Genomic DNA, 13,576 nt, shown 5'->3' on the forward strand with positions numbered 1-13,576 from the left:
TTCTAGGTCCTTGAGGAATCGCCACACTGTCTTCCACAATGGTTGAACTAATTTACACTCCCACCAACAGTGCAAAAGTGTTCCTATTTCTCCACATCCTCTCCAGCATCTGTTGTCTCTAGAATTTTTAATGATTGCCATTCAAACTGGCCAGAGATGGTATCTCAATGTAGTTTTGATTTGCATTTCTCTGATGACCAGTGATGATGAGCATTTTTCATATGTTTGTTGGCCTCACATTTGTCTTCTTTTGTAAAGTATCTGTTCATATCCTTTGCCCACTTTTGAATGGGCTTGTTTGTTTTTTTCTTGTAAATCTGTTTTAGTTCTTTGTAAAATCTGGATATCAGCCCTTTGTCAGATGGGTAAACTGCAAAAAAATTTTCCCATTCTGTTGGTTGCTGATTCGCTCTAATGACTGTTTCTTTTGCTGTGCAGAAGCTGTGGAGTTTGACTAGGCCCCATTTGTCTATTTTGACTTTTGTTGTCAATGCTTTTGGTGTTTTGGTCATGAAGTCCTTGCCTACACCTATGTCCTGAATGGTTTGGCCTAGATTTTCTTCTAGGGTTTTTATGGTCTTAGGTCTTATGTTTAAGTCTTTAATCCATCTGGAGTTAATTTTAGTGTAAGATGTCAGGAAGGGGTCCAGTTTCTGCTTTCTGCACATGGCTAGCCAGTTTTCCCAACATCATTTATTAAACAGGGAATATTTTCCCCATTGCTTGTTTTTGTCTGGTTTGTCAAAGATCGGATGGTTGTAGATACGTAGTGTTGCCTCCGAGGCTTCTGTTCTGTTCCATTGGTCTATATCTCTGTTTTGATACCAGTACCATGCTGTTTTGATTACTGTAGCCTTGTAGAGAATCTCTGAGACACATTTAAAGCAGTGTCTAGAGGAAAATAATAGCAATAAGTGCCCACATGAGAAGCAAGGAGAGATAAAAAATTGACACCCTATCATCAAAATTGAAAGAGCTAGAGGAGCAAGATCAAAAAAACTCAAAACCTAGCAGAAGACAAGAAATAGCTAAGATCAGAACAGAACTGAAGGAGATACAGACACACAAAAAAAAAACTCTTAAAAAAATCAATAAATCCAGGAGCTGGTTTTTTGAAACGATCAACAACATAGACAGACCGCTAGCCAGATTAATAAAAAAGAAAAGAGAGAATGACCAAATTGATGCAATAAGAAATGATAAAGGGGATATCACCACAGATTCCACAGAAATTCAAACCATCATCAGAGATTATTACAAACAACTCTATGCACATAAACTAGTAAACCTGGAAGAAATGGATAAACTCCTGGATACTTGCCTCCTCCCAAGCCTAAACCAGGAAGAAGCCGAAACCCTGAACAGACCCATAACAAGGTCTGAAGTTGAGGCAGCAATTAAGAGCTTACCACCCAAAAAATGCCCAGGTCCAGACGGGTTCACAGCTGAATTCTACCAGACTTACAAAGAGGAGCTGATACCATTCCTTCTGAAACTATTCCAAACAATACAAAAAGAGGGAATTCTTCACAAATCATTCTATAAGACCAACATCATCCTGATACCAAAACCCGGCAGAGACTCAACAAGAAAAGAAAACTTCAGGCCAATATCCATGATGAACATAGATGGAAAAATCTTCAATAAAATCCTGGCAAGCCGATTGCAACAGCACATCAAAAAGCTTATCCACCATGATCAAGTAGGCTTCATCCCAGGGATGCAAGGCTGGTTCAACATACACAAGTCTATAAACGTAATTCACCACATAAACAGAACCAAAGACAAAAACCGCATGATTATCTCAATTGATGCAGAGAAGGCCTTTGACAAAATTCAACAGTGCTTTATGCTAAAAACACTCAATAAGCTAGGTATTGACGGAACGTATCTCAAAATAATAAAAGCTATTTACGACAAACCAACAGCCAATATCATACTGAATGGGCAAAAACTGGAAGCATTCCCTTTGAAATCTGGCACTAGACAAGGATGCCCTCTCTCACCACTCCTGTTCAATATAGTACTGGAAGTTCTAGCGAGAGAAATCAGGCAAGAAAAAGAAATAAAGGGTATTCAAATAGGGAAGGAGGAAGTCAAATTGTCTCTATTTGCAGACAACATGATTATATATCTAGAAGACCCCATTGTCTCAGCCCCAAATCTCCTGAAACTGATAAGCAACTTCAGCTAAGTCTCAGGATACAAAATCAATGTGCAAAAATCACATGCATTCCTATACACCAATAACAGAATTAAAGAGAGCCAAATCAAGAACGAACTGCCATTCACAGTTGCCACAAAGAGAATAAAATACCTAGGAATACAACTAACAAGGAATGTAAAGGATCTCTTCAAGGAGAACTACAAGCCACTGCTCAACAAAATCAGAGAGGACACAAACAGATGGAGAAACATTCCATGTTCACGGTTAAGAAGAATCAATATCGTGAAAATGGCCATACTGCCCAAAGTAATTTACACATTCAATGCTATCCCCATCAAGCTACCAATGACCCTCTTCACAGAACTGGAAAAAACCACCTTAAACTTCATATGGAACCAAAAGAGAGCCCGCAGAACCAAGTCAATTCTAAGCAAAAAGAACAAAGCGGGAGGCATCACACTACCGCACTTAGGACTTTTATTTCTGACCCCACTCTCAGTATTAGACGAAAAGTTCTCCTTAATGTTGTCAGTGATCACCCAAGCACCAAAAATAGCTTTGCTGCCCATTTGTCTGCATGATTTGACATTCTGACGACCTGATACTCCCTTTGACCTTTGCTCTTTCCCTTGCTTTTCTCACTCTTTCATAATGCCCGACATCTTCCCATCTAAACTTTCATCATTAAGCACATGGCACCCAAATGTATACCCATAGCTGCAACATGATGGCTTTGACACATGAATGCATATGACTGAAATATATCTCCTTAACTCCGGGCCATCCAAAGCATTCAAATAAACTAAATCTCAACAGAAATGTTGTTTTCTCCACAGCCAATTCTTCCTCTTGACTTTCCTATCTCTGTTTTCAGGCAACACCATTCTCTGGGTACCAGGTTCATTCTCAGTCACCGGTGGTCTCTTTGTCTCCCTAGTCACCACATCTAAGGTTTTAACAGTTCCCAGCAAGCAGTCCTTCAGAAAGTTTTTCCTATCCATCCCTTCTTTTCTTTCCCCACTGTTACTACCTTAGCTAAACTCTTCTTTACCTCCCTAGAATTATTTTTCTAGTCCCTTCCTTGAACCAACTCCACCCTCCACCTTAGCATTCATTTCTTTCTTCACTCCAATTTAGTTTACATTGTTCCCAGGTTAAAGTGTATCCGGCCTTAATGGCTAATGTTCTTGTGTATGAACCCCATTCTCTAGCTAAAAGTAACCATTTGCTGGGCAGTCTTTTCCTCTCTGTACCTTTGTTATATGATTCCTTATATGCGTAATATTTTATTCTGTCAAATTTTACTCATCTTTCAATACAATCTTAAATTTTAAAGTTCAGTAAAAATATTTTGTAGTTTCAAATGGACGAGTACTCCTTCTTTGAACCCACTTTCCCTCCTGAAAAACTCATCCTCACCTACTTTATATTGTAATTATTTGTATTCTTTTCTCAGTCCTCCAACCGGAATGTATACTTCTCAAGATGGAGGCTGTGTCCTACTCATTCTAGTTCCCCTGCTTAATCCAGCAGATGTTCATTATGTTTTTATGCAAGATTGAATTGCTTTAACTCGTCACACAACTCTGGCTTCAAAAATGAATTTAGTAAATTAGTCATTTCAGATATTTAAAATTTAGTGTGTGCCTTAAACAAACATATAATGAATGCATGAACAATATAATTAAAAAAAAAAAACCTCAAACGCCCAAGGATTATCCAACAACAACACAAAGTTCCTGAATACAGAGGTACGCCTAGGATCATTACTCTAGTGTGCGGGTTTGTACACATACATGTTGTCAGCCCAGCCAGCCCCTTATCTGCCTACTCTGCAGAAAAGACTGAAGACAAAGAGAGCTATTCCAGGATGGGCAATCACTTGTATTCAGAAACTAGACTTTAATTGAGTAATTTTTCAGATGGTTGAAATTGAATTGATATTGCACAGGAAAAAGAATGCATGTTTGGGGCCTAAATTGCTCCTCCCCATTTAGAGGGGGCCACAATGTAAGCATAAGATTCATTCAGTTTGGGAATTACAAAGATTTGGATTTTAGGACAGTCCCAAAATAAACCCATCAATTTAGGCCTTAGTGAGTTTCACTTAATTAACCTGAAAGCAACTGATGCACGGTAACTAAAAGGTTCATCACAATATTTGTTTAGTCTTTATAGACCCAATTTCCAAAATAGCAAAGTTGAAGGGAAGTAGAGTCATTGTTCATGATATTTAAAAAAAATTCTCCTACAGGCTTTGAACCTGCAACTGGAGGGAAAAATTAGAGATTAATGAGAAAAAAAATCATATGATATCTTTCCTTATCCACTGTCCCCCACCTTTGAATCTTTTCCTATCATAAAGTTTCTTCAGTCATGCACTAATACTTCAGAGACTGCTACCTCAGACACTTGCCGTCAGCGCCTGGAGGATTGAGATTTAGTCTTTGCATCTTAATTACAGCTGACTCCTTTTCCCTTGTTCTGAGCTGAGTTATAGCAAGGAAAGGGGGAGATGAATGAATGACCCATGCATCTGACATCTAATATCTGCTACTCCATATTTGGGATTTGATTTAGTGTCTCTATCAGAGAGTTTGAGGAAACAAAGTCTTTTATCTTCTTTAAGTAAATTCATGCACTGAAGCACAATTTACCTTCTCTGGCAGTTTTATTATTCAGAACAATAGGCTTTTTTAGTTGTGCAATATTTTGGCTTTTCCCTTTCCTCTCACATTTATAAACAAAAACATTCAGTTTAGTAATTTAAACAAGGTTAAAACTGAAGTGATGTGTGGCACTAAGACTACAAAAGTGCCATGTTGTCATTATCATTTTTTTTGTAAAGGACATAGAATTGAAAGCAAAAGAATTCTCATCTTTGTATTTAAATAATGATCTGAATTGAGTGCATGAAAATGACCTTTTCTGTGGATGCATTGTAGTTGTCACCTTATCACCCCTTCATCTATATAAAACTTTGTATGAGTCTGTTTCAGAACCATCAGGGCCTCCACTCTGCCCACAGGCTCCAGCCACAGTGGTGAATGGGGCCCAAGCCCCACCTCTGTTCCACCATCTAACTGTAGCTGGCCTGCCTGGTAGTTGCTCTTTCCCAAAAGACTGAGTACCTCTTTCTCAACACAAATATACCATCTGTTCTTCCAAATTCTTCCTGGTGCTGCATTGGCTCAAGGAATATGATTTTTTTCCTAATCAACCTGCTTAGAAGAGGCATTGTTTTCTTATTTGTACAAATGCATTATATAAGCTAGCTGCAACTTGGCCCTGTGGATCTGATGCATGTGCTCTGGATGAATGGTGAAACAGTATGCAACTAGGATTAAGCAGCCTTCATTAAGAGAAAGAAAAATCATACAACAATTTCATGAATCCAGCATTTACTTGCATTGAAAGTCAACAGATGGGTGGGGTGCAGTGGCTCACACCTGTAACCTCAGCACTTGGAAAGGCCAAGATGGGAGGATCACTTGAGCCCAGGAGTTTGACATCAGCCTGGACAACATGATGAGACCCTATCTCTAACGAACGAACGAAAGAAAGAAAGAAAGAAAGAAAGAAAGAAAGAAAGAAAGAAAGAAAGAAAGAAAGATAAAGTTAAAAAAATTAAGTCAATTGATGACAAACAGGGAAGTTGGAAAGACACCTGGGATTCTGACAGAACGTGTTCAGACAGTATGTCCCACTGGGGAAGCTGTTATGGAGTAAATGGGGCCTCAGGGATACCAGAACTAGGTCTATGTCATCCAGCACAGGGTCATTACCAAGAAGACAGGTGGAATAAAATAAGCCTATGATTATCATAAAGTAGAACATACCTTGGTGAGGTGTGTCTCTAGGTGGAATATCCATTACAAGTGCAAGACAAGACAGTACTGCAGGACAGGGTGCATCTTGAGTTTAATGGAGAAATCTCTGAGGCAGCAGAAGACAACAAAGACCTAACCTAACTGTAAAGTAGGTCCTTGGAAAAAATGGACAAACCTAATTTCTGTCTTCATCTCTTGTGGATGCTGATGGAGAAAATCAACCTCTGTGTAACAGATGCTGAGATTCCATGGTCTCTTGCAACCTTTTCATCTCATATTTTCTCTACAGAAACTATTTCAATGCTTCTTTACTCTGATCAGTCTCTGATCCCATCATTCCCCTCCTTTACTTATCATAGATTTTTAACTAATATTTTATAGAGAAATTGAAGATGAACTACTGACCACTTCCCAAATCATCCATTCATTTAATAAGTATTGATTAAGGGCATGCTGTCTGCCAGGCATAATAATAGGTGCTGTTTATAAAAAGATGAACAGAGACAGGTGACTATACTCTTCAAGATTAATCTCCTAAACAGAACCGAGTTCTTTCTTCCTTTATTACTGCCTGTTTTATTAGATCTTATTAAATCTCGTTAGATCTGTATTAGATCCTGTGTTCTTTGTCTTACCCCACAAGACTCACTACAATTTTTTAAAACACTCTTCTCTCACTCTTTTTTCTTCAGTTTCTTTTTCCTATCAGAATGTTGTATTCAGTTGTCTTTTTAAAAAATATTCTCCCTCAAACTCCTTTGAGATTCTGATTATTACTCTCTCCTGACCTTCTTCCTCACGGATTTCATGGATGCATTGCTGGCTCTTGGCATGGTATTCGCTTCCTCACCTACCACTTCAAAATTGCTCAACTTGCTCTCACTGGAGTCACAAAATTCAGTCAGTATACTTCAGATCTCATCTTACTGACTTTTTGGTAACAGTTTTAATATTCAGCAAATTTTCCTACATTAATGATTCCTTTATCTAGTCTTCTAACACAACACAAACTCTGGTTTTCTTCTTAAATATCTGGCCATCAATTTTCAGTGTCTTTTATAAACTGCTCTTCCTCTGGGCTTCTGATAAACACTGGTGGTGTTTTCCTTCTCTTCACCTCCCTTGGGTGATGTCATGAATGAAAAGTTTCAGTTATATAAATTAGTAGCTTTCAAATCTTAACATGTGTAAGAATCAACAGGAAAATTCTCTTTGTCTCATAGACCAAGGTGGGACCAAATTTAGTACTTTAACAAGGACACCTGATAATTCTGGAAAAGTAGTCATCACATTCAGATTTCTCTTAAGCTCTGAGCTAAATCATAAATTCTGCAGTAACAGGAATTGTGTCTTTCCTACTTAACATGGTCTTCCCGGAGTCCAGTAAGGTATCTAACAAACACGTGTTCGTTTACTAGTTGTAGAACAATTGAATGTATATGTAGTGATACATGTCTGTATCTTCAGCCCAGACTCAGTTTTCATTCCCTACCAACCACCAATCTCAGTAAATGGCCCTATCATTCACTGGTATCAAATCAGAAACCCCAATTCTTCTATCTACCTCAACCCTGCCAGCCAATCAATTGACAAGCATATCTACTTTAATCTTCTTATATCTTGCAAAACCTTCCACTTCTTTCCATCACCATTGCCAATTTCCTAGTACAGGCCACCATCATTTTTCAACTGGATTACTTCAATGCTCTTGTCACACTGTATCTATTCTTACTTCAAGCTTCTTAAACAAAACTTGCATCATTAGAGTTTAAACACAGTAATGTGGCTTGCATTGTCCTTTATGAGATGGCCTCTGCTCACCTCTACCAAATTCATTTTCAACTTGCTTACCTCTGCTCACCCCACTTTATGTCCTACTCAAATTAGGGAAAGTATTTTACTTACCTTTTATCCTAATGATATTTCTTTTTACAAAAGCTTTTAAAGACATTTATTTAAATGCCAGTTCCAAGTGAAAAATTTTATTTAGGTCTCTATATAAGTTAGTTTTTCATATTTTGATTCCTTTACTATACAGTTTCCAACTCCACTTTTCAGCCTTTGGTAACTTAATTTTTGATATAGATTTTGTTAACTTAATATCTGATATAGATTATTATTGTTACATTATTATCAAATTCTTAATTTCACATAATATGTATTTTCTTTCAAGAATAAATTTTTGAAACTTTGTCTCATAACAATGAAAATATTTTTAATTTTTCTCTAACTGATTTTAATGGAAACATTTCACAGTTTTGTGCTTCATAAACTCTCATTCTGTTGAATGGTATCACTAATAATTTTTCAAAAAAGTAGACAATATTTTCTTAATAAAATCTGAAATTATTTTTCTATTATCTAAATGATAGGATGATAAAATTCTTATGTCAGAGAATTTTTTTATACACTCCTTTTTTTGTTCTTTTTTTTTTCTTTTGAGATAGAGTCTCACTCTATTACCCAGGCTAGAGTTCAGTGGTGCAATCATGGCTCATTTAAGCCTCCTGGGCTTAAGCAATCCTCTTGCTTCAGCTTCCAAGTTGCTGGGACTACCTACTAATTATGGTTTTTGTTTCTGTTTGTTTTTGTTTTTGTAGAGACAAGCTGGACTTGAACTCCTGTGCTCAAGTGATCCTCCCACCTCAGCCCCTCAAAGTGCTGATATTACAGGTGTAAGCCACCACGCCCAGCTTTCAATATTTTTTTGGGCATTGGACATTTTGCATTGGACAACATGAAACAAAACCGAATTTTCCTCCTTAAAAGGTCAATTACTTTTGTCTACTTAGATAATTATAAGATATTTTAATCTATGTAGTTCATTGCTTTTTATGCTGTGATCAGGTGGAGATATGTTTTCATTGTATCTTCATTGTATTTTTCCTGGAATACAGTGAAGTTTTTAAACCCACTGTCAAATAACTAGCTTTCTAAAATATCAACAAATCAATAAGACAAAGCCGAGTTTATTGCTTACCTCAGTGAGAGAAAGCACTACTCCCAGTGTTAACAGCACCTCTGAAAAAAAAGCACAAAGGTATTTATGAGATTCTGAAGTATGGCTTAAGGTAGGTCTTTTAACAGGGAAGAGGAAAGGAAGAGATTTGATTAGGATTGGGTAAGAATCATGGTAGAATAATACAGTATTGGTAGGCAAAGGTAGGAGAGGATTTTGAAGAGAAAGTTTCAAAATGTTTTGGGAAAAAAAAAGAGCCACAATAGCATTAATATTCCTAAAAGATAACATTTTTAATATCATTAAACATAAGTATTCAAATTTCCCCACATTTACAAATAAATTGGAAGATGAAAAAAATATCTTGGGATATAACCTTTGCTTCCTGTTGGAGAGCTGGTGGATCTCTCAGGAAGTTTCTAGAGTAATGAATAAAATTATTTGCAGAAAAAAAAAACGTTATTTGCAACTTTTACCTTCCAGAGCAGGAATTTCTGGGAATAATAAAGCCACGTTAATGTAAATAGGAGCAGTGTGGGTGTAGATATTAATAGTTCTGGCTTTTAGTGCATATACATGTCTTTCTTCAGCTTGAGAAAACATTACTGATTTGGATGTTTTGTTGTTGTTGTTGTTGTTCTGAGTTCTTCTTCAGAATTCGTGATGAAAAACATGCCCACCTATTTTCTGAGCTTTTCATTATCTTCCTGGGTTGCAGAAACTGACTCACCAGTGTCACCTGAGAGGTAGAAAGGGGACGCATATCTATATATTGTTCATACCTTGGGTCTAAAGTTACCTAATGGATATGGGAAAAGGAAGGTATAAAGTATAGTTCATTTTTGTTAGGTAAATATTGTTTGTGATATGGAACCAAGGCTTGAAATGAGCTGAAGTCTGCAGATTTTATCTCACGTCATTCCTATTTGCTTAATAATTATCGAAAATCTTTTCCAAATGATTGGCATTTGTCTTTATGCCTGTTTATAGACAGACAGATAGATAGAAATACAAAGACAGAGACAGAGAGAGAGAGAGAGATGATTTTTCATACACATGAAAAACTTTTTTGGCTAGGCCCAATGACTCATGCCTGTAATCCTAGCACTTTGGGAGGCTGAGGCGAAAGGACTGCTTGAGCCCAGGAGTTTAATACCAGCTTTGACAACATGGTGAGATCCCATCTCTACATTTTTTTTTTAATTAGCTGAGCACAGGGGAGCACACCTGTGGTCCCATCTACTCAGGAGGCTGAGGCGAGACGATCACTTGAGCCCAGGAGGCTGAGGCTTAGTTGAGCCATGTTGGTGCCACCGCACTCCAGCCTGGGTGACAGAGTGAGACACTCTCTAAAAAAAAATCACAAAAAACAATCAAACAAAACCTTTTCCTTTTGGAATAATTTAAAATTTTTAAATAATTCAAAGACAGTACAAAGAGTTCTCATATATCATCCAGTTTTATCCATTTTTATTATCTTACATTATCATGATATATGAAATAAACATTAGTACATTACTAAATCCTAAAGTTAATTATGTTCTAACATTTATTTTCCCATTAATGCTCTAGTTCTGTTCCAGGATTCAATCCACGGTAGCACAGTATGTTTGAAAGTCAGACCTCCTAAGTCTTCTAGATTTCTAAACTTTCTGTCTTCCCTTGCTTTTTATGTCTTTGAAAGTCTTGAGTGGGACTGGCCAGTATTCTGTAGAATGTTTTCCAATCTGGGTTGGTATTCACGAGAGAAAGAGCTAGAATGGACAGATGATAGATGGATATATAGATAGATGAATAGATGGCAAGGACTTGGCTTATGGGACTTGTTCAATAAGACCAAAAATCTGGACAGAACATGAGAAACTATAGGCTAGAAACTTTCAGGCAGGACCTGAATCTGCAGTCCAGAATTCCTACCTCCTCAGGAAATCTCACTTCTTTTCATTCAGATTACTTAGGATGATCTTCTTTGCTTAAACTGATTATACAGGCTAAACACATCTACAAAATACCTGCATAGCAACACCTAAATTTGTGTTTGATTGAGTAACTGAGTATTTTTAACGTATTAATCTATTTATTTTAAGTTCAAAAACAGGCAAATATTATTTATTGTATAAACAGCCAGGCTATAAGTTTCTTTTGGGGGAAGAGTGATTGTAAAGGAGAATAAAAGAGGCAGAGTTTTCAGGTTCACACTCTTCCATCACTGGGGGCTGGGTTCTCATAGTACATGTATTTTGTAAAAATTTATCAAGTTGTTCTTTTATAAAATATGTGCTTTTTAGGTGTGTAAAATTAAAAACAATTTTTTCTTTTTTTTTTTTTTTTTTACTTTAGCTTCTGCGGTACATGTGCAGATCATGTTGCATAGGTACATACATGGCAAGGTGGTTTGCTATCTCTATCTCTACGTCACCTATATCTGACATTTCTCCCCATGTTATCCCTCCCCAACATTCCCCACCCACTGCTGTCCCTCCCCTACCCCCCCAACAGACCCCAGTGTGTGATGCTCCCCTCCCTGTGTCCATGTGTTCTCATTGTTCAACACCCACCTATCAGTGAGAACATGTGGTGTTTGGTTTTCTGTTCTTGTGTCAGTTTGCTGAGAATGATGGTTTCCAGATTCATCTATGTCCCTATGAAGGACATGAACTCATACTTTTTTATGGCTGCATAGTATTCCATGGTGTATATGTGCCACATTTTCTTTGTCCAGTCTATCACTGATGGGCATTTGGGTTGGTTCCAGGTCTTTGTTATTGTAAACAGTGCCACAACGAACATATGTGTGCATGTGTCTTTATAATAGAATGATTTATTATCCTTTGGGTATATACCCAGTAATGGGATTGCTGGGTCAAATGAAATTTCTATTCCTAGATCCTTGAGGAATTTGCCACATTGTCTTCCACAATGGTTGAACTAATTTGCACTCCCACCAGCAGTGTAAAACTGTTCCTTTTTTCCACACCCTCTCCAGCATCTGTTGTCTCCTGAATTTTTAATGATTGCCATTCCAACTGGCATGAGATGGTATCTCAATGTGGTTTTGATATGCATTTCTCTAATGACCAGTGATGATGAGCTTTTTTCATATGTTTGTTGGCCTCATAAATGTCGTCTTTTGAAAAGTGTCATAAATGTCCACTTTTGAAGCCTAAGTTGACACATAAACCTTACCATCACACTCAGGTTATGGGTTTTTGAAAGCATGCAACAGGGTGCATCCCACTATATAAGAGTGTATGTGATATCTAGATGACATTACAGTGATATTGACCTTCATCACTTTGATAAGGGGGCATTCACCATGATTCTTCAAAGTAAATCTATCGCTTTTCCCTCTTCTTTCTCTGCTCTTTGGAAATAAGCTACAAAGCTTAGAATGTCCTACGGGGTAGAAGGAATTAAACTTCACTTCTTGTATTGGGGAGTATCTACATATGTTATTTGAAATTATTCTGTAGAAAACAGTTGTTTCTTTTTTTCATTTATTTATTTATTCTGTCATTTATCTATGTTGGGATAGATTCATGTATATACTTTGGAATACAATCTAATACTATATCCCTTTGTTATTCAAGTTGTTCCATTGCTGGCCACTGAGAGCTTTATCAGGTTGGTTCCTATGTCTCTTTGACATGCTCCCATCCTTTTGCTTTTAAATCACTTTTTTTTTTTTTGAGGAAGAAAGAGAGAAAGAAAGGAAAAGAATAAAAAGAAAAAGAAAAAGAAAAAAAAAGAATAAAGGAAAGGAAGAAAGAGGAAGAGGAAGAGGAAGAGGGAGAGAGAACAGGGGTGTTGCTTTATTGCCCGGGCTAAAATGCAGTCTAAAAATGGGTATGCCTGTAATTATGTTTAATAATAGAGACATAAAATAAATAAATAAATTAATTAATTAATTAATTAAATGAGGGAAGAAAATAATTAACAAGCAGCCAACCAATATTTTATTTAAACCTGTAAATACGTGTGATGTAGTACTGATAAGAGTGTATATTTTGTGTATTTAAAGTGGAGAGTTCTATGAATGTTAATTAAGTCTACTTGTTCCGGATCGGAGTTCAAGTCCTGAATATCGATGTTAACTTTCTGTCTCATTGCTCTGTAAGTCTCCCACTATTATTGTGTGGGAGTCCAAGTCTCTTTATAAGTCTTATATATCTAGGTATTTCTGTATTGGGTGCATGTACATTTAGGATCTTTAGCTCTTCTTGTTACATTGATTCTTTTATCTTTATGTAATATCCTTCTTTGCTTCTTCTGATCTTTGTTGCTTTGAAGTCTATTTTATCAGCAAAAATTGCAACTCCTGCTTTCTATTTATTTATTTTTGCTCTCCATTTCGTTGGTAAATTTTTCTCCATCACTTTGAGTCTTTGTGTATCCTTGCATGTAAGATGGATCTGGATGTAGTATACCAATGGGTCTTGGCTTTTTTTGCCTGTCTGTGTCTTTGGATTGGGGGATTTAGTCAATTTAAATTTAGAATTAATAACAATATATATGAGTTTGATGCTGTCATTTAATGTTGGCTGGGTGTTTTGCCCATTAATTGATGCAATTTCTTAATTATGTTGATGTTCTTTATTTTTTGGCATTTTTTAGAAAGGC

At 36.7% G+C, this 13,576-nt stretch overlaps 1 long non-coding RNA gene across 1 annotated transcript in view; it reads right to left on the reverse strand.

The window, feature by feature from the left end:
* Positions 1-4,488: 4,488 nt before the first annotated feature.
* The window catches only part of LOC108306041, a 51,610-nt gene continuing 42,522 nt past the window's right edge, over positions 4,489-13,576 (reverse strand). The window contains exons 2-3 of the long non-coding RNA XR_001825981.2: positions 8,978-9,018; positions 4,489-4,592 (exon numbers count right to left, since the gene is read on the reverse strand). This is a non-coding gene — a long non-coding RNA (uncharacterized LOC108306041). The remainder of the gene's footprint in view (positions 4,593-8,977; positions 9,019-13,576) is intronic.

Source organism: Cebus imitator, unplaced genomic scaffold (genome assembly GCF_001604975.1).
Source record: "Cebus imitator isolate Cc_AM_T3 unplaced genomic scaffold, Cebus_imitator-1.0 Scaffold69, whole genome shotgun sequence".
NCBI classification, from domain to species: Eukaryota; Metazoa; Chordata; class Mammalia; order Primates; family Cebidae; genus Cebus; species Cebus imitator.